Raw genomic sequence first — 25,761 nt, 5'->3', positions numbered from 1 at the left:
GAAAATGAGACTCTGGAGAGGTAAATCTGTATTCTTTATTTGCTATGTAGAAACCATTGCATATTATTTCTTCACTGTATCCTGTGTCACAGATTGCGTGCCTTTCCTTTCGTTCATTTATAACATTTTACTTTATATCACTACTTGATTTCTCTCCTTTCACTCCACCATTCAGTACCCACTAACTTCTCATTATATTGTTCTATGTTTCGAAGTTATTTCTTCCCCAAACCTTCTAGGTTCTCTAGTCCCTACCATGGTTTAATAACTTCATTCCTGCAGAGTACTTGGGTACTTAATGGTGTCTTCCTTATGACTGCAGAGCAGTAGCTGTAAATATTAGAGGTACATTATGGAATGTCCAGAAGTCTCTCTTTCCAGTGCCTCAACTCCCTTAGGACTCACCATCTGCTCAGTCATTGTGATACATCTCCACCATCCTTCAACCTACTGATGGCATGAAAAGGGTTGTCCCAACTCTCCTTACTCCACCAGTCACCATTCATATTGTTATACTTAAATTCCAATCTATTAGGATACGTCTACACAGCAGGGCAAAAGTTGAATTAAGCTCCACAACTTCAACTATGTCAATTGCGAAGCTTAAGTTGAAATAGCTTAACTTTTGGCATTGTCTACACTCTTCCTTCGACTTCCCTTACTCCTTGTAAAATGAGATTTACAGGACTCGGAGTAAGAAGTCCTTCAGCTCGACATTATTTTGAAATAAAAGCTTGTAGTGTAGATGTGCACTGTTATTTCAGAATAATGTCAGTTATTCCAAAATAACACTGCTCTGTAGACAGAGCCTTACTCTCAAATCCCTGCCAGAAAATCCTTTCCTACTTGAGAAGCGCCATGTTAGCTTAGATCTCTTTCTTGTCCTCAAACCTCTTTATCCTAGGCTATTGTCCTTTCGGGAAAGTCCAATAAGGTTCTCAAACAAAAGGAGCAAACCTCATGAGGATTATAGATATACATGGGCAGAAATGAAATTATATTAATCATGTACATTTATTTTACACCTTGGGGTTAAAATTCCAGATGACATTTTATAAAATAAATCATGAAACACATACATGTAAGTATTCAAATTTGTACATCAGAAGAAAAATGATATTTCCCACTGATTTGAATGTTTACACGGGACATTCCATGTCAAAATAGCACAAATTCTGAAGGCATACAAATAAATGTCCACTGTATTTAGTCTCTTTCTCAGTGCATAGCATGCTGGGGTTGGGAACCCCGGGTATTCCTTCAACACAAATAATAAATTATAATACATAATATCAGACTGCAGCCGCTCCTCCTCTTTCAATTGCATCTGAGCTCTGTACTGATGCTGTAACAATTAAAAGTGTAGTCCATTTCCACTAGCTATTTCCTTTCTGGTAACAGTGCTGTCACGTCATCCTGGCACGATCTGTGATCTGAACAAAAGAGCCGCTTGTTTGTTGATTGATATTCCATGTGTGTGCAGCAGGTGGCAGTGGTATGGACAGTTTGTACATATTTTCTGTTGAACTGTGTTGAACTGTGCATACTGAGCTCATCCTGGACGCTCAAGCCCACTCATCAGCAAATATAATGTTCTCTATACAGCACTACTGCATGTTGTCCTTCTGTTTTGTTTTTTGGACGCTTACTGTGGATGGCACCTGTTTGTTTAGGGCCTTTGTGAACGAAGAGGTTGGTTTCTAGTCGTGGCTCATTCATTCCCTGTCTGATGCGCTGGAACTTTTGCAGTTACTGATTACAGTTCTGAATTCCGTGTGTGGGACACTGTACTGCCAGGAGAAGTCAAAGAATCCTCAGGCTCTCCTGCTCATGCCACTCCAATCACTGTCCCTGGAATGCTCAAGGATAACTTGGGATTTACTTTTGTTCTTCGGCACAGTGTGTGGTAGGCCTCTCTTCAGACCCTTGTCACAGCACTATGTCCTTGCTATGTAACAATTCGCAGAAAGGAATTCAGGAGACACTGGAGTAACTAAAGAAAAACAGCTCCCCACAGATGGGCATTGGTCATCAGCCACTCCTATTTTCCTTTCTCCGTTGCAGAAAAGAATTAAAACCAAAGCAACCAGCAAAGGCTCATTCAATAGGCTCCTGGTGGATAAAACACCCTGTCTTTTGAGATACACTGATTTATTAGTTTGTTTTAGCAATGAGAGCTTGAAAAGCTGGAGAAATGTGGCTGCTCTACACTGTTAACAACTGGTTCCCATAGATGCAAGGTCAGACAAAGGGCACATGAAAAACAGCTATTACATTCCAGGGTGTCCCGATGGCAAGCAAAGGGGACATAAGTGCCACCTACACATAGCAGAAAAGCAGTTAAAAGAGTGAGGGTACCAAAAAGAGAATGTGAAAACATTTGAAAATACATTCATTGAATGAGAGTCTGAAAAAAAAAATCTACGTTTCCCAAGTAAGTGAAATGAACTAATCAGTATGCAGAAGGGGTCTGTTCAAAACTCAGTATTACCTTAGGGGCAGATTTTCCAAGGCACAAATGAGTCCGTCTAAAATCCCACAAACTTTCAGTGGCAGTTATGTGTCTAACTGCTCTCTATGCCTTGGAAAATCTAAGTACTTTGTGCATGAAGCCTTTCAACCAAATTTACAAAACGTACTTCCATTAAAATGTATGTGGGTTTTTTTTGATAGATGAGTTGAATCCCATACAGTTATTTATGAAAGCCCTTGTTGTGCTCTTCTAAATAAGGATTTTCTATAGAACTATATAAGCACAGAAACATTTGTCTGTAGAGCTGAAAAAAACCTTATTGCAGTAAGACTGAAACAGTCAGTTTTTTAGTAGCTTCTCTCTTAACTTTCCTGGGCAGGGCTCTCCTTTCTGCAGAGAGCTCTTGTGAACCTAGTGTATCCAATAACAAGTCCTTCAGCTGCACTGAATGGTCTAGTTGTCTTTTCATGCTACCACCAGCCTTTGATTCTCATTCTAAACTGCACTCATTTTAACCAGCTTCAGAGGGGTAGCCAAGTTAGTCTGTAACAGGAAAAGCATAAAAACAACCAATCGTCTGGTAGCACTTTAAAGACTAACTATATATGTAGATGGTATCATGAGCTACTGGGCTGTGCCCCTGAAAGCTCATACCACCATCTACATATTTTGTTAGTCTTTAAAGTGCTACCAGATGACTGGTTGTTTTTTGTTTTTAATTTTAACAAGTGGGGTTTGTATGAGTACCCCATCTTTTGTTGATGTTCCATCTCATTACATCAGGCAAGCAAGATTTACACCGGCAAATTGTCAGCAATATGAGTTCTTTCAGGTGTTCCCTCATTTCAGCCTTCATATTATCAGTCATTATTGCCCTGGACTAGTTGAGGGTAATATTTCAAGGTAGGTCTACACTACAGTGTTATTTCAAAATAGTTATTTCGAAATAGCTTATTTCAAAATAACGCGTCTACACACAAAATGCATTTTGAAATAGCATTTTGCTATTTCAAAATAGTGCATCCACACTGAGTGGACTCTGAATCGCATTTAAGGCTGGCCCGAACCAGTTCCAGCAGGGCACCAGGTCAGGACTTACTGTATGGGGCTGCTGCCTGAGGCTATCTGAGGTCTGTGCTTAAAGGGATCCCCTCCCACCGGACATCCAGTTCTCAGGTTTCCCTGCTTGCTTGCCTGCCTCGCTGAGGGACATCAAGTCATTTTGCCTCTGTGTGCTCTGGTTGCCGTCACTCAGGACACCACAGCACTCTGCAACATGGAGCCAGAGCTGCCCCATGGCACTCTGGTGCTTCCCGTGGATGCATTGCTCTGAGCCTGGCTGCACTTTCTGCAGGCTGCCATCGGGGAGGTCAATCGGGGGGCTGTCAGGATCCAGGATGCCCTGTGGGAGAGCTTCCACCCTGACGAGCACTAAGAGCCTCCCTGTTTGGCCCCACTGAGGGCTTGTGCCTCATTCCTCCCTCATGTCCTTCCACTTACCCCTCCCTAGCCCCCCTTCCTGATGTCAAATAAAATACATGTATTTTCATGAACACAAACTCTCTTTATTTAACAAAACTGGGGGGAGGGAATGAAACTCTGGTGAGACTAGGGAAAGGAGGTGGGAGAGGGGAGAAGAGAGGGTGGGAGAGGGGAGGGGGAAACTTGGGAGGAGGGAGCTGGAAGGGGGAAGCAAGGGGAAGAAGTGGGAGGGGAAGCTCAGGGCTCAGGGGTAGGGGTCTCACCGGACCAACTTGATTTTCATTCGAACCTACTCCTGGGTTTGCATGTGGGCTTTGGTGGCCAGGCTGGCAGCTATCCTGCCATAGACGGCCGCATTCCTCCATCTAGTGTGGAAATCATGGACGTTGGGGGCATCCCCTCCAAACCTGAATAAGAATCATGATCTCCACCCTGGACCAGAAAGGCGACCTTCTCCGGGCTCTGGCAGGCTCCTGGGAGCTGGCAGACTGCTCCTGGGGAGCAGTGGAAAGCTGGCTGCTAGTGGCTTGCTGGCTCATGTTTTGGGGCCACTGGGTCAGGAGCAGTGACTGCTGGCTCTGGGCTGGCAGGCTTGGAGCTGTCACGGGCACTGTGACCAAAGTCAACCCTTTTAAAGGCTCCGGGGAGGGGGCAAGGGACTGGAGTGTTCTTGGTTGAGGCCAGAGTGGCCCACCAGGGGAAGGCTGGGGGCCCCTTATTTCGAAATAAGTGTCTAAACAGCACTTATTTTGAAATAGCTATTTCGTATTTGGCATTATTCCTCACAGAGGTTTACCAAATTCAAAATAAGCACTCAGCTATTTCAAATTTATTTTGAAATAGCAGTTTGCCTGTGTAGATGCTAGGAAAGTAATTTCGAAATAAGGGCTGTTACTTCGAAATAACTTTGCTGTGTAGACATACTCTCAGTCTCTGCTCAGTCACGTACAGCCCAGAGATAATACTCTGCCATAGATTCATCAGGTAAACTAAAACTTGCAGCAGTTGTGTAATAGACACTGAACTAAATCACTATATATCATCCAACATTGGATAGGAACCTGGTCTTGGAAGAAGCGAATCTTTTGTAACGTGAATATATTCAATTAGCAACCCTGGAAGGAAAAACAAGGGAAACAAGGGAAAGGTAAAAAAGTTAAAGTTTATTTAACCCAAATGTGTTCAACAGTTTATTTAAGCATACAAGTTCTGCTGTAATTTTTCCTGGCATCAGAGAATCAGAAATGTGAGAGATGAAAACTCCATAACAAGTCTACAAGGTTATTTGCCTGGCTGCGTGGATCAAATTGTGGCATTTAACCATTGACCCAAGTAGGGGACACATGGAGTTGATGGAGGAATTGCCTTTTAGGGAATTACAATCCCTTCCTGAGCAGCCCAGTGTGGAGGGACACCGCACAGACTGCACCTTGCTTTATTTACATCAGGCATTAAAAATAAATAACAGCTAACTAGAACTGGAAAGCCTAATTATATCATCATAAAGCTGCAGTTTTCATGCATCACCACTATATGCCACTACACACTAATTACTACAAGAGATCTCAGAAATGAGACATCGCTAAAGCAAACCCCCAAGAAACACTTAGTTAATATTAAATTGTAATCCTATTACCTCTAGATGTTTTCAGTGCTATTAATCTCACAAACAGTTTCCAAGTCAGCAATTTTAAAATAGATTATCTGAAAATTGTAATACCATTAGCTTCTTCGTATGTTTACACCATTTATATGCACAGTGGGTGATATTTGTGTAATAATATATTAATCCTTTCAGTATTAGTTCTTAAAATATTAACTATACACTGTAAAATTCACAATAAAAAGCACCAGTGCCTGAGGAGAATACTAACAAAATATGTGCCATTCATATGAAAGGTAAAAAGGAAAACAAATGCAAATTATTATTAATAAAAAAGTAATTATTCCATTTTCTTCTCTTATAAAAGCTCACTGTTAGACTGGCACACAGTTACTATGCACTTGAAATCATCCTGAGTCAATAGAAAAATAATAACTGGGCTGTGATACATTTGTTTAATTCTTTATATTAATTCCCAGGCTGCATTTATACTCTGAAAGATATAACTCTGCTGAAAGTGCCCTTATGATATTTTTAAAAGAGCTGGGTCCTCCTACCCAGAGGTCTTTATCAAACACTAGGCTGAGGTCAAGAACTTAAATACTTGCCTAAGTTTACTCTGATAGCACTTAAGCATGTGCTTGTTGTTAAGCACATGGTTATATATTTTCTGAATCAGAACCTTTGCCATCTCCCCATTCCTCCCACTTTCTTCTTGTGGTCTCAAGTCTAGAACATCTTACTTTATTCTTTTCTCATTATTATTTTATTCAATTTGATTTCAAAGCAGGTTATTTACAGCTTTCTCACTTGTTCTTTCCCATTTTTTTTGCATCCTTATTTTCTTGCATTGTACCTGTTTTCATAATAGATATTTACCTTCTTAGAGCTTGACTCGGCAATCTGATCAGAAAAAGCTCCCAAGAAAATCATTTGGAGTTTTGCCTCAATCAAAAACCAGAGATCATCCCCACTGTGCAGTGTGTAAGAAGATAGTTTGTATAAAATAATTGCCTTGACCAAATCTCTGTTTTTTAAGTCAGATATTTTGTGGAAATCATAGGGAATATTTCAATCCACCTATGAAGATGAATGGCAACTGAGTGGAAATATAATCTAGAGGGTTGTTCTGTAATAGATTACAGGGTGTTCAGTCTGAAATTTCCCAGGAATCTGTCCTCTGCACAGAATTCTATGCAAATGACACAATCTAGCCCATGGAAATTTAAGACCATTTTGGGTCACATCTAGTCTTTTTCCCAGCCAATGAAATATTGTTCTGTAGAGCATATTTCCTGTTATTGCTCCACCTCCCTCTGCTCAAACTGAAGAAGGAGGGAAGACTGGCACCTCCCCCCCCTTGCATAAAGGGGGGGGGAAATGGTTTGTGTGCACTATTGAATTGCCTGAACACACATTGTCAAATATTTACAAAATAAACGTGCTTAAAAGCTGACGTGATCACACACATTTAAAATTGTTTTGACTTTTGATTATTTTTTCCCTCCAGAAGATATCTTCTAAGTATGGAGGTCCTATTTGCAGGGTTATTTTTTACAAAATTGACATACACCTGTTTAGATTATAAACTGCATCTTGTAGTGACGAGAGTTCTTTTTTTCCCCCTTTCAACAGATTTTAAAAGAGCTGCGGCAGCTATTGGCAGAACACAGTGGGAGTACTTGTGGAGTAGTGGATTACTCAACATGAGGTTGGCCTATGACTTTTTGAGAATAATTTCGATTCCTCTGGTCTTTTTCCAAAAGAGAGGATATTTTGACCCGTAGTTGTTATCTGAAAGCTCTGCCAAATATTTAGCTCAAAAGGCAATTTCACTCATCTATTGAATTATATTTGTTTAACAGCTAATAACATTTTCTTCTAGCTACATTTACCCTGCATTTTACTATCCTGGAAATAACTCCAATTTCATACTGCATTCTAATAAGCTTTTATTTAAAAAAAAAAACCCACCCAAACTCTACTTTAAAGCAAGGAAACAGCAAGTAGTCCTGTGGCACCTTAGGGTGTGTGTACACAGCAAACTTATTTCGGAGTAACAGCCATTATTCCGAAATAAATATGTGAGTGTCAACACAGCAATTCCATTATTTTGAAATAATTTTGAAATAACTGATGGCTTATTCTGACTTCTGTAAACCCCATTCTATGAAGAATAACACCTATTCTGAAACAGCTATTTCGAAATAAGGCGTGTATAAATGCTCTACTTCTGCTATTTCGAAATAGCCTCTCATCAGGGCCATTCTAAGTTATTCCTCCTGGGGCTCTAAATCAAGATAGCACATCTACATTAGGGAAGCCTGCCTTGGACTAATTTGAGGCTTCCTGCAATGTACACGTGCTATTTCAAAATAAGCTATTTCGGAATAACTATTCCGGAATAGCTTATTCCGAAAAAACTGTGCAGTGTAGACATAGCCTTATAGAGATTAACAAAAATACATAGAATTATGAGCTTTCATGGGCAAAACCCACTTAATCAGAGGAGTTGGACAAAGCTCATGATACTATATATTTTTGTGAGCCTGTAAGATGCTACAGGACTACTTGTTGTTTTTAAAATTACAGCCTAAGACAGTTATCCCTCTCAGATTTTTAAAGCAAGGAGTCATTCCTGTCCCATATCAGAGTGGTTCCCTCCACAAGATTGGTTACAGTTTAAATAATTAAAGTGGAAAAAAGGAATGTGTAATACAAGTATAATGCTGAGACTGGCATATAGGACTTATCATTAGTAATATTTGAGCTTTGGGACATAGTGTTGAACAGGTGTGATATTTTATTTCCATTACAACTTATTCCTATAGTCAGACTAAAGCAGTACAGCACTGACTGTAATAAGGATAGAATGATCAGATGTGAAACACCCCGATATTCTGTGGTGACATTACCATTCACAGCTTTGGAATACATTATGTTTTAGTGTATACTTCCTCCTTTGGAGAAATATAACTCCTTAAACTGTGTCCATACCGGGCAAAGTAAATGGTCTGTTGGGATACAAAATGTTTCAGACCCCTTACCCAGTACCAGAAACTGCAGGACTAACTTAAAACTGGTCCCTCAAATCTTGCTAAGTGAATATTCCAATTGCAGAAGACTGAAAAAAGCAATATTTTTGAATTTTAAAAACTAATTTTGTGGGGAGCAATTTTGCATATAGATTTATGACATTAAAACAGATTTTTGACAGTCAATGCTTATTTTTACTTATACCAACAAAATAAACAAATCAAGTTGTTGTTTTTTATCAAACAATATCTATGTTACTTGAGCACTGAAGTAGGAGATTATATTTTAATTAGGCTTGGAAGGATTAAATTTTTGTCAGTAAATATCAGTAAACCTCAATTTCACTGTACGCATAGACAACAACAAAAAATATTTCCACAGATAATAACTGAAAATTCATTAAGAAAAGTACTGCTTGTGAACTTGTTAGTTTGATTTCAGCATATTTGACACACAATGTTAACAATTTGTTTTAATGAATATAAAGCTTTAATTTACTGAATTTCAAAATTTATCATTAATTAATTGTTGTCTGACTCCCCACTTGTTGCATGATTCCCCTAGACTTTCCTGCAACTGTGAAAATTTAAATAGATAAAATTTGAATCCAATGCTTAAATAAACATTGATACTGTCTGGCAAAATTATTTAAAAAAAATTAATTCTGCCAAACCTAATTTTTCAGGTTACAGAGGGTGAAATATTTTATTTTAATAAACTTAAACACTAATAATTATTAATACTTGTACAAGTAAATACAATGAAAACAATTTAATTACTGCATAGCTGCAATTTTATAAAAAGCTGTGTGATTCTTTTTGTTTCCCTTTAGAGCTTTATACCAAAGAATTGTAATTCATGTGCAGGTGGGCCGCCTGCGGCATTTTACACTGTTTTGCTCTGTTTCAAAATAAAATGTACTAAGGCAGATTGGACAGCCCACAAGACTATAATGAAGTGCAGGCCCTTTCCCTCTAATGTTTGAAGCAGGCCAGTTAGCCTTTACCAGCATCACCCGAGGGGGGGAGGGAGGGAGGAGGAAGCGGGGGAGGACAAGTCCCCCTCCATCACAGGACCCCCACCTCACCACTTCCCACCCCCACACTGCCACCACTCCATCTCTTCCCCCAAGCCCCACCTCTGCTCTGCCTCAGCCTTGCTTCTTCCCGTCCCTGAGCTGCCCTTCTTCCCACCATCATTGTGAAACACACAGTGACCTGGCTGGCAGATGGCAGAGCAGGCTGGAGCTGAGTCTCTCTGTTCCCATGGTTCCCACCGCTGCTGGTGAGTGCAGAGGTGGGCATGGCTCCTGTTGTTGACACAAGGCCCCCCTGTAATCCCCTGCCCTGTGGGGCCTCTCAAAACATGGGGCTCAGAACAGCTACTCCAAACTGTCCAATGGATGGGATGGCTCTGGCTACTGCTAATCATGAGCTATTCGCCTCTGGGAAAGGAGCTTGGTAGCCTCAGTACATTTGGATTGTTTGCTCATTAGAATAGAACCATCTTTCTGTTATATGTTTGAACAGCACTTAGCTCAGTGGTGCCCCAAGCTTCTGGGCACTATGACAGTATTACTCAGTTCCAAGAGACAGGTGACCATGTCACAGGAAACATCACCCCACCCGGCAATGAGAGGTGAACTTTCCAACCCGCACCATGGGTGCGAAACGGCTGTCCACAGCAGAAATGATGATGTTCTGATGGAAGGGATGGGAAGGTTGGGAGCTGTGCAGAGGAGTCTATCAGGCCTTGTCTATACTAAATGAAAGATCGCCGCTGATGCGTTTGATCTTCCAGAGTTTGATTTAGCGAGTCTAGTTCAGACTTACTAAATTGAATTCAGAGAGCGCCCCTGCCGGCGTCCAGTTCTCCTGCTTTTGGAAGGAGTAAGGGAAGCTGATGGGACTATTTGTTCCCATCGGCCTCCCACTGTGGGGATGCTGCCAAGCTCGTCTTAAAGTAAGCCGACTCCAGCTCTGTATTCTGCGTAGGTGGAGTTGCATTCCTTAAATTGAGCTGCGGGGTCTAGTGTAGACCTGGCCTCAGGAGCAAAGGCCTGCAGCAGAGCCTTGGCCCAGCTAGCTCAGCCCCAGGCAGATGTATGAACACAGGTGAACTACACAGGGCCACCTGACTGGCTGAGGGGAACCAGCAGGCATATGCTTATGCCCAGTAAGAGCATGTCCACACTTATGCCTGCAGCCATGATCACTTCAGCTCCTGCCTTCTTACAAGCCTTTCTCCAGCCCTACTCCAGTCTGCTCCATTCTTGACTCCAGCTTCAGGCCTTGACTCTTTACTCCTACTTTCTGACTCTGGCTTTGACTAATATCCCTGACTACCACTGCTCCAACCTGTAAGTCTGACTGCCCAGGTCCCCGTTGCTGACAGGGTCATAGCTCCACAGAAAATCTCTGCACCTTACCACAGAGGAATGTTTTGGGGATGGGGCAGGAGCAGATCCAGAAGCTGGCCATGCCAACAGGGATGTGAAGGCATCACAAAAAGCCACAGGGCTTACAAACATTAAAACCTGAAAGCAGAATAAAGCCACAAAGTAGGAGTGAATGCCATTCAATGGAGCATAATGCACCATGTTTATTTTGAATTGACACTGCTTGCATGACCTCAAACTGCATTTTAGTATTTAAATTGTTTTGACACTTAAATTATTAAGATAAATTGTCCTGAAGCTAAAACACCAACTATTCCAAGTTCTAGCCCTAGGCAAGGGTTAAAGGTGGGGGAGGGGGAAGAGCCTGCCCAGCTGCTAAATGCAAAGTGAGAGCTCCCCTGCCTCTCTGTCTCTGGGCTTGGGAAAGCTCCTCTAGAGTTCCTTTTGTTTCTGTCTTCATCAGCCTTTGAAATGGGGACTCCTTATGTGGGAAAATCAAAATGGGATCAACATGGATGGAGACCCTGAATGCCTGGCTTCGGTCTATAGAGTGCTCTGAGCCTTCCTTCCAGAACTGGCACTTAACTGAAGAAGAATTATCCAAGCTGGGAGTTTCCTATTTGCCTACAGGACAGTCTCTTGACATGTGTCTCCTGTAAAATGAGAGCTTGGAGGACTACACAGGAGAAATTCAAATGCCACCCAGCTGATTAGCAAAGCACCCACAGCTGGCAGCAGGTGTTCCTATTGGTGGTGCACATCCACACATGTTTGGGTGCACATAACAAAATTCATCCTGCACATGGATGGAAATATTGAGAGGAAACATTACTCTTGACTTTGCTAATTCCCTTTCTTGGCTTCTTTTTCATGGAAAAGAAACACTATGTTCCAGACTCCCTCCCTCTGAGGCCGAATCCAGGAGAAGCAGAACATTACAGCCTATTCCGTTACCCTTTCTGGCACTTCATAGTGTGGTCTCTGGTTATTGAATGGAGCTGGGAGATCCAGGGATGTTATCCTAAACAGCCACGCACATGTGTGTGTGTGTGAGAAAGTGAGAGATACCCACACACCCTTTTGTGTGGCAGGCAATGAGCCTGCTTGGGAACAAGGATTCTTTTCAGAAATGTATTCCCTCATTGCCATTATCTTTCCTGTGCCATGTCTCTTCACACAAGATAATGCAATGGCAATATACCATATAACATCGACACCGTGGTTAGATACCCACCCCACCATCCCATTTTTATCTACTTTAGTCACTGCTCCTAGGCATATCTTTTGACATTATTTATACAGTGAATTTCTGACATATCTTTTTATTGTACTTAGAAATACTCAAGCTGAGAACTAATGTTTGGTCTTCCCAGGGCTATCCCTGAACTCTCAGGGGAGGGACAAGCTTCCATTCTATGACATGACACAGCACATGGGCTAAGAAAAAGAGAAAAACAAAAGGAGAACGGATCTTATGAAAAATAGCAACAGTAACTAGTGATTTCAAATCTAGATTTTAGTCCTTTTCCTGCAATAAGAATGTGTGGAAATTTCACGCAGCAGGAGATAAACCAATCAATAAAAGAATAACATTTGAACCACAATGCTGGCATTTATTGTCTCCTTGTGGATGAAATTATCCAATTAGAGTTTCCTTTTGCCTCAGCCAGTTCTAATAAGGCTTGACTGTCGCTTATCAGCCCCTAATCTTCTAAATGAGTGAGGACTGCAGCTGGATTACAATAGCCTTTGGGGCACAATATTAACCTGGTACAGCTTTGAAGATCCATCCTTAAAATTATGCTTATTAGGTTTTCTTGTTCATTACTATTTATTTCACCCCAAAATTCACTAATAAGGTCAGCTCAGCTTTAATCACAACATGTTATTAAAACAGATAAACTGGACAACCAATCTCTGTGAATAATTCAATTCTCAAAAAATGGGCTTTTTCTGGCATAATATTTCATTACCATGTGAACACTTCCGCTCTCTCTACTTTACATTCCCTGGTTCTGCCTGCTTTTGGTTCATTTCCTCGAGGTGACTGATGGTTCAAAATGTATCTGAATAAAGAATTTTCAGAGTCACTGAAAGTGATTTTTATATACAGCATCTGTGAGTTAACTAATTAGAACAAAAATGGTGGGCAAGAACTGCAGTTCCAGTCATGAGGAAGAGTGTGGAGTGATTTTTCAAACAGAACACTAGTGTCTTCAGAATTGTAAATATTTGCCAGTTGTGTGGGGAAAAAATGATCCATTTTAATTAAAAAAAATCCAGTTCATGAATTGCGAGGGCAGTGTGGAAAAGACAAGGATTCATTTGGATAAAATCCTACTAAATTGCTTGTATGCTGTCCTGTCAGACAAATATCGAACTCCCATCCCATGAGAGCAATTGATTTTCTCACAGAAAGCTCTGTGCTTCCTGTTGTGTAGTGCATTGCTCTGGTAATCACACAGCACTTTCACCTTCTCTTTCTTTTTCTTTTTTTTTATCAGAAGGATTGCACAAGAAACACAAAGTGTTTCAGTTGCTGTATTTGTTATTATGCTAGCTTCTTAATATTTGGTAACAATGTAATTTCTAGTGTGTTAAAATGAAAATGCTTTATTTTAAATAAACATGTCCAATTCTTTAAGTGGGGGCTAAGTAAGATTTTCATAAGGAAACATCTTATTCTATTCTGATCCACTTTGTCCACTCAGGATGATTCAGCAAGGGGCAAATAAAGTGCAGCTGAAGTCATTTCCATCTGAAATAAAGCTGCTTTGCTACCTGTATATAGAGCTTTTTCACCACTAGATCTCAAGCTCTTTACAAAGGTGGTCTGTAGCATTCTCTTGATTTTACAGAGGGAAACCGAGGCACAGAGACACAAATTGATTTTCCCACGGTCACTAGGCTGGTGGCCAGGGATAAAACCGAGATGTCTAATCCAGTTTTTTAGTCACAGATATTGAAAATTACGGACACGAGAATTACAGAGATTCTGGAAAGTTAAATAATGTGGGATGGTTTTTTTGCATAAATACCATTTTTAAACGCTCATTTCCTAGGGATGTAGCTGAATTCTCGGGAGGGGGAGGAGTGAGCTTCCATTCTATGATATGGATATTATTTTAAAGCCAAATTCATGTAACATTAAACTTACAGGAGCAGGCACTCAAAGGTCAGGAAATGCCATAGTTAAAGCTGAATATAATTCTTCTGTCTCATATAGACAAGTAACAGTCTTTAATGGCATAACTGCGTATTATAGCCTAGTCAATACAATACAAATTATACAGTTCTTTGTCTTAGTTATACAAATGTATCATCTTGTAAGGCTTTTGTCATTCTTGTACACTTATGCTGGTGTAACCCACATACCTTCTGGGTGAGGTACACTTTGCCATGTACTGGCACTAACACCTCTTAAGGCATGTCTACACTAGGAAATTATTTTGAAATAGCTAAATTTGAAATAACTCCTGAAATAGCTATTTTGAAATAAGCTTATTCCCGAGGGAAAGCAGGATTTACTATTTTGAAATAACCAGCCCGTTATTTAGAAATAACTCTTAATTCAAAATAACAGGCTTGGTAGTGTGGACACTCTGCTTGTTATTTCAAAATAAGGGGAGTTATTTTGAAATAACTCCCTAATGTAGACGAGTGCTTATACATCAAAGACTAAGCCTGCTCTACGGCCTTTGCTGACAGCTAGTTGACTTTTAGCTCATGTGATACATGCTTGTGCACTAAGCTCCAGAGGTGCCAGGTTCAATTCTGTCTGTAGACGATCAGGGTCTATCAGCGTTACCCTGGACTAGTCTAATAATGAAATTAATATCTCTCTGTTGACTTACTGCAACTTGCGCCTCAACTTTGACATTTCCTGATGTTTGTGTGCCATCCTGTGTAACAATATGGGCTGGAACAGCAGTTCTCAAACTATGGATGAGGACCCTAATTCAGGTCACAAGCAATGTTCCCTCTAATCTTTTCCATCTATGCGCGAAATATTTTTTTCTATGTGTGCCAAGGCACGTGCAAATGTTCACCACTAATAGAAAGACAAAAATCTAGCTGTGGGCTCTCTGCTTATCAGCTGGGCAGCATTTGAATCTCTCCTGAGCGGCTGCACAAGTGCACAACTTATAGGCAACACTGGTCACAACTTCATTTTAATGGGGTCACCAGAGCCGGCACAGGCTCGCTGGGACATGGGGTTTAAGTCCAAGTCCCACAACCCTCAGGGCCAAAGCTGAAACCCGAAAGCTTCAGACTGTGCCACGAGGCTCAGATTACAGGCCACTTGGCTGGGTGTGGCCAGACAGACTAACCCCATATCATCCATCTTATTTGCCTTCCTGAAGCATACAGGACAGAGAAGGAGCAATAAAATCAGCATAGTCTATGCTGGCTCATCTGATCCTGAGAAGCTGAAACACAGATATGAGGAGAGATCAGGATATGTGAGACTGCCACCGGCTGGCACCTATGTTGATTCGAACACACACACAGTCCCTGAGAGGAATTTCCCACTGAGAAAACAATGTCCAGTACTTCAAAATTTAATCATCTCAATTCTCTCTTACAAGTGTAAATTAAGTTCACAACTCCCTTGTAAGAACTGGTCTCACAGCAGACAGACCAGCATCAATTGGCATTACAGATAAGAAAGAGAAATACGTGACCCCATGAGTATATAAGATGGGCCCAGCATACACTCACTTTGAGTGTCATTCTACCCTCTACCTGCTGGTCAGGTTAGGTGTTTGACCTCCCGAGGTTCTATGGGGACGCCCACCTCGTATTTTCATCTTTCCTAGGAATTGAGGGACCGGCCCTGGCCTGACATGCTGGAGTCGAGAGGCACAGAAGGGGGTAAAAATGGTACCTGGATGTGGTCCTCTGTCTTAAGTGTACACAAAGAAAGAGTAAGCTGTTACTTGGTACCATTATTTCTATTTTTCTATCTTTATCTTCTTTGTAACCATTTTTAAGACCTATATTTTGCTAATAGTTAAGAAATAGAACAATAGCCATTGCAACCATATGATTGATAAGCTTCCTCAATAAACCTGTAACTGTTTAAGTTTTAACCTGACTCCTTCAGTTGCTGTAATAGAACCAAGCACAATTTAAAAGAACTTAAGCCAGTCATAAAGGGACAGATATAGGGAGAGCTTGGGCGTTTGGATTTGTGTCACACCCAGGTGGCACAATCCACTGGGGCACCTTTCAGCCTTTCCCCAAGGCTGCCCTCTGCGAAGGAACCCCCTGTGTTCTAGCAGCTAAAATCTAAGGTGTAATAAGCTCTTCCTATATAACGGGGCATCTGTTGGCCTGCTGGCCACCCTCTGCGATGGGACCCCGGTCCTAGCAGTAAAGGCACGGACGTTAAACCTTTTCTCGGAAACATACACACACACACTGCCCTGACCGTCGGCTGACACTGGGCCCGAAGCCTTTGAGCTTTGCCCTTCCCTTCCGCCTGGGGCAGGACAACTCATGCGGGCTCAGGCTTCATTTCCTCCCCCAAGGATCATGCAGAAATTTTTGTTTCAGAAGGCAGTCATGGTGCACTGAAGTTTGAGAACCCTTGGGCTAGATCTTCGGCTGCTCCTTGGCAGCTTACAAGTCACTTGCATATAGCCCCTTTGTAGGGGAATCATTTGGTGGCATAAAGCAGCCATAGGGGCGCCTATTCCACTCCATCTATTCAGTGTCTGGCACATCCCCACCTCCAAGCTGTGCCCAGTGCTCACTGGCTGCAGCTCATGGTTTGATTAGTTTTAGTTAGTTAATTGGTTACTTTTCTAGGTTTTTAAAAAGACAAAAGGATGGCAAAAGGGGTAAAATCCAAAAGAAGGAGTTTCCATTGGGCTTCTGATATTAGATTTTTAACTGATAAATACCAACAAAACACTCCCCAAAATCAGTGTGTATCCACTAAACATTGGGAAAACACCAGAAATGGTGACTTGTATTTAAGGGCATGTCTACACAGAACAGAAAAGTGTATTGGGGTGTGTGATTGCTGAAGTGTGATAATGTCTTGCACATGAATTGGTGTGTGTGTAAACCTGCTGGTGTGAGTTAAAGGATTCTTGAGGTGCTTTAATTCTCTGCTGTTAAAGTGCATTAGGAAACATTACAATGAGATTACCCATTATAATATATTAAAAAAGCCCCAGAATCACAACTGTGGCCCTCTACATAAAACTGAAAAATGGCCAGCAACCCGCCCCCCCCCCCCCCGACAAATGTAAATAATAAAGCCCTAAATTTCCATTTCCAGAGCTCTGAAGCAATGGTGGTCTGTAAACAGGGCCATCCCAAGAAGAGTACAGGATGTGGGACAACCCCTCTCCCATGCATCTCTGATCCCACCCCCATCCTGCCTCTTCCCATCTTTGCCCCACCCCTGCCCCCACTACATTCCTTGCTCCAAACCCTGTCCCTGCTCCGTACTCACCTCATCTCTTCCCTCCCCTGCTCTATCCCTCTACTCCCATTGCACCCCTTCCTCCAAGCCCTTTCCCCAAAGTGGTGCAGCCTGAGGGATTAGCAGGCGGTCTGGCACTGACAGCAGAAATTGGGGCCCCTTGTACTCATTGCAGCAGCGGAAAGTGGACTGGCCCAGCTCCAGCCTATTCCTTTCTCCTGAGCCCAGTTCCCGGCCACATTGCTGAGGGATGGAGCAAGCTGGTGCTGGATTGCTCCCACCACCTTAGTGAAGCAGAGCGACCCACCTGAGAGATGGTGGGGCAGAGCAGGCTGGAGTTGGGTGACTCTGCTTCCCATGGCTCCTGCCACTGACAGTGAGTGCAGAGGTGGGCCCAACCCCTGCTGTTGGTGCAGGGCCCCCGGTAAGCTCCTTAGGCCACCTTGGACCGGGACTCCCCAGAGTGCAGGGCCCAGGAAAGCTGCTCTGAACCATCCTAAGGAAGGGAAAACAGAGATCCTGAGTCTCCATATTCTTCCATCTGCTAACGTCACTTACATCTGTGCTCGGTGGATGTAAAATGCTGCCATATCAAAATAGCAGTGCTTGTGTGCCCACTTTTTCTTCCATGAGTGTAAATACCTACAAACAGAGCAACACAGTAGTGAATCAGGCCCAAAACTATTTAGGTACACACCATTGGAAGGCAGCAACCTCCTTCAAGCCCACTACAAGAGAGTGTTCTTCACCAAGGTCAACATACCCTTCTGGAGTAGTTAATGTGAGGTAGGGTGTGACAGGGCACCTGCCCTGCACTGGCCCTTTAAGGCCAGGACTCAGGCCCTGAGCCAGGGCTAGAAAGAAAGAGGCCAGCTGGAGCTGTTTGGGCTAGGGAGAGCCCAGCTGGCAACTATCTAGGGCAGCACAATTGGCTTGTAGAAGCCAGCTGAACCCATTAGGGTGGCTGGGAGAACCCAGCAGAAGTGGTTAGGCTAATGAGACCCCAGTTGTCAGAGATCCGGGAAGCCCAGGTGGCTAGGCGAGCCAAGCTGTCAGCTATAAAGGGAGAAACCCAGTTTGATGGGGGGGGGAGAGTCAGTGGAGGGCTGACTGCAGGGGAAGTAGGAGCTCCTTGGAGGGAGACAAGCTGGGGTGGGCCAGCAAATGCTGGAAGTAGGCCAGCCAAGACTCCCCTTGACTAGGGGCTAGAGACAAAGGCTCTGGTTCGCAGGCTGATCAGGAGACCAACTAGGTAAGCAGAGCCGTTGTGGCAAATGCCAATGATGAGCACCCATACAGACTGCGACTTGCCCTGAGTGGGGCTATATGGGGACACTGAGGCATGGGGGCTTGCACCCCTGACATAGGGATATAACAGCATCCTACCCAGGACAGTACCCACTAGGGATGTCATTGTGTAGATGGTTACATGATTAACCAATAAGCCTGGTTTTATCGGTTAATCTTGTAGAATACACACACCGCCCCTCTTCCCCCCCCCCCAATGACTCTGTATGGATGTGTCTATACTACAGGATACGGTTGAGTTAAGATACACAACTTCAGCTGTGTTAATCGTGTAGCTGAAGTCAAAGTACCTTCACTCGACTTTTGGCATGGTCCACACTGCAGGAAGTTGAAGGGAAGCAGGACTACTGGCATCGACTGGAGCTCTGAGTTTGAATTAGTGTGTCTTCACTAGACCTGCTAATTAAAACCCAGGAAGATTGATAGCGACAGCTTTGATCTTTTCTGTAGTGTAGACATACCCTATCAGAAGCAGCAAGTGGGGAACGAGAGGGAGCCAGTGCCTCTGAGCTTAAAAGCCAGCTCCCCATGAGCACTGGATCTGCTTGTCCCTGCTCCCCATGCGCTGCTCCCTCTGATAGAGAGGCAGCAGTGCAGAGGGTGAGGGGAGCAGGCGGGAACCGAAATGCACAGGGAGTCGGCTTTGAAGCAGGTGCATACCGTCTCTGCAGACCCACCTGCCCCCCCCCGCTGACTCTTACAGAGGAGGCGGGGGGGGGGGGGGGAGCCAGCTTAAAAGCCAGTTCCCCCCAGCACCCACTCCATGGTGCTGCCTGTCCCATCCCTCCCTCCCCCTCCCCTTTCCCCCATGCTGCTGCCTCAGCAGAGGGAGAGGGAGCAGGCTGCCTATTGTCCAACATAAACCTCCCTTGCTGAAATTTAAGCCCATTGCTTCTTGTCCTATCCTCAGAGGCCAAGCAGAACAATTTTTCTCCCTCCTTATTATCTTCCAAATCTTTGCAGATGAATTCCTTAATTATTTAAGATGAACTGGTTTGTAGTTTCCTGAGTTGTTCTTATTTCCCTTTTTATAGATGGGCATTATATTTGCCCCTTTCCAGTCTTCTGGAATCTTTCCCGACTTCTTACTTCTTGTCCTATCTTCTTGCTTCTTGACCTCCTGAGGTCTCTTCTAACCCTTTGATTCTATGATTCTGTAATTCTATGATTTTTCAAAGATGATAGCTAATGGCTCAGATACCTCCTCTATCAGCTCCTTGAGTATTATAGGCTCTGGTGATCTGAAGACATCTAACTTTTCTAAGTAATTTTTAACTTGTTCTTTGTTTATTTTATCTTCTAAACCTTCCCCATTTCCACTAGCATTCACAATGTTAGGCATCCCATTACCATCAGTCTCCTTGGTAAAAGCTGAAACAAAGTAGTTGTTAAGGACCTCTGCCATTCCCAAGTTTCCTGTTATTGTTTCTCCCTCTTCACTGAGCAATGGGCCTATCCTGTCCTTGGTCTTCTTCTTACTTCTAATATATTTGTAGAATGTTTTCTTGTTACCCTTTATGTCTCTAGCTAGACTGAGTTTGTTTTGTGCCTTTGCCTTTCTAATCTTGCTCCTGCATACTTATGTTATTTGCTTATATTTGTCCTTTGTAATTTGACCTAGTTTCCACTTTTTATACGACTTTTTTCATTTTTAGATCATGTAAGGTCTCCTTGTTAAGCCAAGGTGGTCTCTTGCTATTCTTTCTATCTTTCCTACACAGTGGAATAGTTTAATGTCCCTTTGAAAAACTGTCAACTGTCTTCAGTTGTTTTTCCTCTTTGTCTTGCTTCCCATGGGATCTTACCTCCCAGCTCTCTGAGGGTAAGTCTAGACTACATGGCTCCGTCGACGGAGCCATGTAAAATAGTTTACTTGGCATAGTCAAAGAAGCGGGGATTTAAATAATCCTTGCTTCATTAAAATAAAAATGGCCACCCCGCTATGCCGACGATCAGCTGGTCATCAAACGTGAAACAAGGTTTACCAGAGCAGTCGACAAAGGCTTCCCTTGTTGACCGCACCGCGTCTAGAGTGCCGCGCTGTGCCGGATTAGCTGATCATTATTTTAATGATTAGCTTCATTATTTTAATGAAGTGGGGATTATTTAAATCCCTGCTTCTTTGACTATGCCGAGTAAACTATTTTACATGGCTCCATCAATGGAGCCATGTAGTCTAGATGTACCCTGAGTTTACTAAAATCTGCCTTCCTGGAATCCATTGTCTTCATTTTGCTGGTTTCCCTTCTACCATTTCTTAGAATCACAAACTCTTGTGATTTCATGATCACTTTCCAATTTTCAACCAGTTCCTCCCTATTTGTTAAAATCAAATATAAAACAACTTTCCCCTAGTAGTTTTCTCAGCCTTCTGAAATAAAAAAAGTTGTCTCTAATGCAGTCCAAGAACTTGCTGGATAATCTGTGCCCCACTGTGTTAGTTTCCCAACATATGTCTGGATAGTTGAAGTCCCCATCACCCAATCCTGCACTTTGGATGATTTTATTAGTTATTTTAAAAAAGCCGCATCCACCTCTTCTGTCTGAGTAGGTGTTCTGTAGTAGACCCTTAGCATGACATCACCATTGTTTTTTACCCCTTTTAATCTAATCTCAATAAGTCTGTCTCCTATGTCCATCTCAACCTCAGTCCAATTGTATACATTTTATATATATAAGGCAACACTTCCTCCCTTCTTTTCCCTGCCTATCCTTCCTGAGCAAGCTGTACCCTTCTATAGCAATATTCCAATTGTGTGTATTATCCCACCAAGTCTCTGTGATACCTGCTATGTCATAGTTGTGTTTGTTTATTAGCACTTCAAGTTCTTTCTGCTTATTCCTCATACTTATTGCATTTGTATACAGGCATCTAAGATACGGATTTGATTTTGCCCCCCAGTTACGCCTTGTCCCTCCTTTATCTCTGCTATTATAGCTCATGCTCCCTCCCATTTCTCACCTATCTCCCAGGTCTGTATGTTTTTCACTTACCTGTGGGCTTTGGTCACCTGCCCCAGTCGAACCTAGTTTAAAGCCCTCCTCACTAGGTTAGCCAGTCTGTATCCAAATACTCTCTTCCCCTTCCTCAAAAGGTGAACTCCATCCATGCTTAGCAGTCCTTCTTGGAACAGCATCCTGTTGTCAAGCCTGGTACCCACACGGACAGGAGTTGCTGCCATCCCGCACTGCTGCCTCTGTATCAGAGACAGCAGCACAGGACAGCAGTCAGGAGCCAGTTTTCAAGGGAAGCCTGTTTTTAAACTGGCTCCCCTCACAGACCAGCTCCTGCTTGCCACCCGATGCTGCTGCCTCTGATAGAGAAGCAGCAGTGTGGAGTGGCAGAGGGCTCCCCAAGAGTGGGGACTGGGGCACAGTGGCTGCCAACCCCACCCCAGTGACTATCGAATAGTTGTGTAACTGCTAACATTTCTTGTGGTTACATGACTATTTGATAACACACTCACATTCCTAGTATCCATGTGGCTGAGCAAAATAGATAGGTGGAAGCAGAGGATGTGCTACAGCAGAGGAAGTAGGGTTGTATTGCTGCAGTAAAAAGGATGAAGGAGGGCTGAACTGGTGGACCCAGGTCAGGAGGGAAAAGAAGGGAGAGGGACATAGGTGCTGGAACTTGAGGTGCTGCAGTATCCTCTGGATTTAAGTGGTTTCCATTCTATACATGATTTACAGTTTGGTTCAATAACTCTCAGCACTCTCACTCTTCCAGCACCCCTGGAGTGGGGGATGCTATGTCAGGGAGATGTTAGGAAGTTGCAGCAGAAGGGTGGGACATCACCAGGCTCTACCTCAGGCAGGGTCAAACTTCACCAACCACAATGAGAGAGAAATTCCAGGAACACAAATTCCAGCAGCTTCCAGTCTCCTGTGCTGATGACACCCAGCATCATGTTTTTAGTGTTTGGTGGAATCATTTACCCAGCACCTAATTGTGACTGGGGCCACTGTGCAGGACAAAAGTTACTGTGCAGGTATCTGGCTGAGACTCAGTTACATTGGTGGGATGTGGAGAGCAAATACAAGAAATTTTATCTGAACCCCCCAACTGAAGGACTCTGCCCATGGTTTGTTGCTCAGGTTCATGACATTCTGGTCTTCTTGGTCCCACAACTGTTTTGGGGGCAGCTGGAAGCCCAATACACAGTTCTACTTAAATTCCCCCTTTGGTTTCAGTAGGGCATGTTAGTCTTCTGCTGTATAACATTATAATTCACCATTAATAGTGAAATTCAATAGTTATGACTGTAATAACAAGGTGCTTGAGGATGCTATGTAATAACAAAATTAAGATGCTATAAAACATACAGCTATTAACTTACATCTTACTGTTCAGTCCAAATAAAGGGGAATTCAACTGAGTGTTCAGGTTAGGATTTGGGGAAAGTTAATAAATTAGGGATTTAAAAATTTATCTTTGTTTTCCTCAAAAGTGGCTGCATTTTTGAGGGGAAGATGTCATTCCTTACAATTTGTTAAGCACTCAGGGATCCTTTAAGATGAAAGCTGCTATATAAAGGTAAGATATTATTATGTATTGCTCTTCTCTATAGGTATACTCATTCTGCTATTATAAAGTAACATGATTTCATAGAATGCAGGGAACTTGTGACAACACAGCATTCGCCCCATTTGATGAAGTGTCATCGGCAAGCAATAGATCCGTTAGCTGAAGTGGAGCCAGAGAGCCGACTGAAAAACATGTTCGCGATGTTGCCTCCACTTCTCCCCCTTGGCTCCAGTCCCAACTCAGGAAACCTTTTAAGCAGGTATTTAAATCAATCCACACTCAGGGAAGCACTTAAACACAATGGCTGTGTCTGGACTGGCAAGTTTTTCTGCAAAATCATTTGATTTTGCGGAAAAACTTGCCAGCTGTCTACACTGTCCATTTGAATTTCCGGAAAAGCACTGACGATCTCATGTAAGATCATCAGTGATTTTCCGGAAAAACTATGCTGTTCCCATTTGGGCAAAAGTCTTTTTCCGAAAGACTTCTGTCCAAAAGGGCCAGTGTAAACAGCACAGTAGTGTTTTCCGCAAAAAAGCCCCGATGGCGAAAATGGCCATCGGGGCTTTTTTGCGGAAACCTGCGTCTAGATTTGCCACGGATGCTTTTCCGCAAAAAGTGCTTTTGTGGAAAAGCATCCTGCCAATCTAGACGTGCTTTTCCGAAAATGCTTTTAATGGAAAACTTTTCCGTTAAAAGCATTTTTGGAAATTCATGCCAGTCTAGACGTAGCCAATGGGTGTGTCTAGATGACAAGTTTTTTTTTTTAAAAAAACTTCCCCTGCATCTAGACTGCTGCCGTGTTTTTGAAAGTAAATCAAAAGAACGCGGCAGTTTTACGAGGAAGAATGCCTTTTTTCAAAAGTGCTCCTTCAAAAAAAGGTGCTATGTAATGTAAACTGTGCTTTTTCGAAAGAGAGTATCCAGGCTGCCTGGGTGCTCTCTTTCGAAAAAGCGGCTTGCTTTTTCAAACGTACTGGTTGCAGTCTAGACACTTTTTGAAAGAGGTTTTTTCAAAAGAGGCTTTCAGTCTAGATGTAGCCAATACGTCTACACAGCGAAGAAAATGCCCCAGCTGGCCTAAGGTTGCCAATTTTGGCTGGGCATATTCCTGACATAATGTTGAATTAATTATATAATATTTAATAGAGACTCCAGGACGATCTCAAGGACTCCAGATGGGCCCATGCCAGCCAACTTGGGCTCAGGCTTCAGGTTTGTTTCATTGCTGTGTAGAGTTTCTGAGCACTGGGTGGAATCTGGGCTCAAAGACCCTGCCAGGAGGAAGGGTCTTGGACTTCGGGCTTCTGCCTGAGCTTCAAAATCTCCGTAGCAATGAAACAGCCCTGCAGTCTGAGCCCTGCAAGCCTATTGGTTGGCCCAGGCTAGCCACGGGTTTTTCTTTGATCTATAGATATTACCCATGCTTCACTTTTAAGCATATACTTAAGTTTCATTGATGTCAATGGGACTTAAACGTGATTTAATGTTAAGCATACGCCTCAGTGATTTCCTTAATACAGCTGCTTTCCTGACTTGGAGGGTTATTTTTAATCCATTTGCAGCACAATAGGAGTGTGTCTAGACTACACCTCTCTGTCAAAAGAGAGATGTAGATTAGGCACATCGAAATTGCTAATGAAGCCGGGATTTAAATATCCTTATTAGCATAAACATGGCTGTCGCTTTTTTTTCAAAATGGAGTTGTTTCAAAAAAAACTGGCAGGCTAGATGTGAATCTGTCGAAAATAAAGCCTTTTTCGACAGATCCTATATTCCTCAAAAAATGAGGTTTACAGGCTCTGTCGAAAAAGGCTTTATTTTCGACAGTTCCACGTCTAAACTGCTGGGTTTTTTTTTTTTTAAACTCCATTTCGAAAAAAAGCAGTGGCCATGTTTATGCAAATGAGGTGCAGGTTATGTAAATCCCAGCTTCATTAGCAATTTCAATGTGCTTGATTTGCATCTCTCTGTCGACAGAGGGATGCAGTCTAGACGTAGCCTAAGTGCGGATTTCTTTCTTTCCCTCAGTGACTTCCTCCCTGTACAAGCTCCCTGCAACTGGCTGTTTTATTCTAAAGAAGCAGTAACTGGGGTCCATAAGAATTTGTCGACAACAGCTCAAGAAGCAGCCTAAGAAGAAAGAGGGAGCAGAGATAGTTCTGGGGGCATGTGAGGTATGCAGGGTTCTTCCCTGCCCTAGACTAGTCACGTGACCTCAACACTTCCCAGGCTACCAGAAGTAGCTGAGGAGGGAATGCTGGTGCCCAGAGGCAGAGATCACCTGTGCTAAGTAGCACCAGGGGCCTCACTCCTCCAATATGGGAGGGAGGAAGCAGGAGTGAGGATCTCATCCTCTAACTTTGGGGTGGTGATAGGGAATGGTTGTAACCCCTAATGAGACTTCTGGGTAAATATTGGAAGTAAAGATTCATATACAAACTCAGTTCTTTCTGATATGTCCCTCTCTCCCACATGCCGAAGGATGCGAGGA

The 25,761-nt window shown here is 42.8% G+C and overlaps 1 long non-coding RNA gene across 1 annotated transcript; it reads left to right on the top strand.

Moving 5' to 3' along the window:
• Positions 1–18,545: 18,545 nt before the first annotated feature.
• Positions 18,546–25,430, top strand: LOC142827235 (uncharacterized). The gene is made up of 4 exons (XR_012901832.1): positions 18,546–18,683; positions 23,191–23,276; positions 23,352–23,526; positions 25,299–25,430. It is a non-coding gene; the product is annotated as an uncharacterized LOC142827235 (long non-coding RNA).
• The last annotated feature ends 331 nt before the right edge of the window (positions 25,431–25,761 follow it).

Source organism: Pelodiscus sinensis, chromosome 2 (genome assembly GCF_049634645.1).
Source record: "Pelodiscus sinensis isolate JC-2024 chromosome 2, ASM4963464v1, whole genome shotgun sequence".
Lineage (NCBI taxonomy): Eukaryota > Metazoa > Chordata > Testudines > Trionychidae > Pelodiscus > Pelodiscus sinensis.
This window is presented reverse-complemented; position numbering and strand designations above follow the sequence as displayed.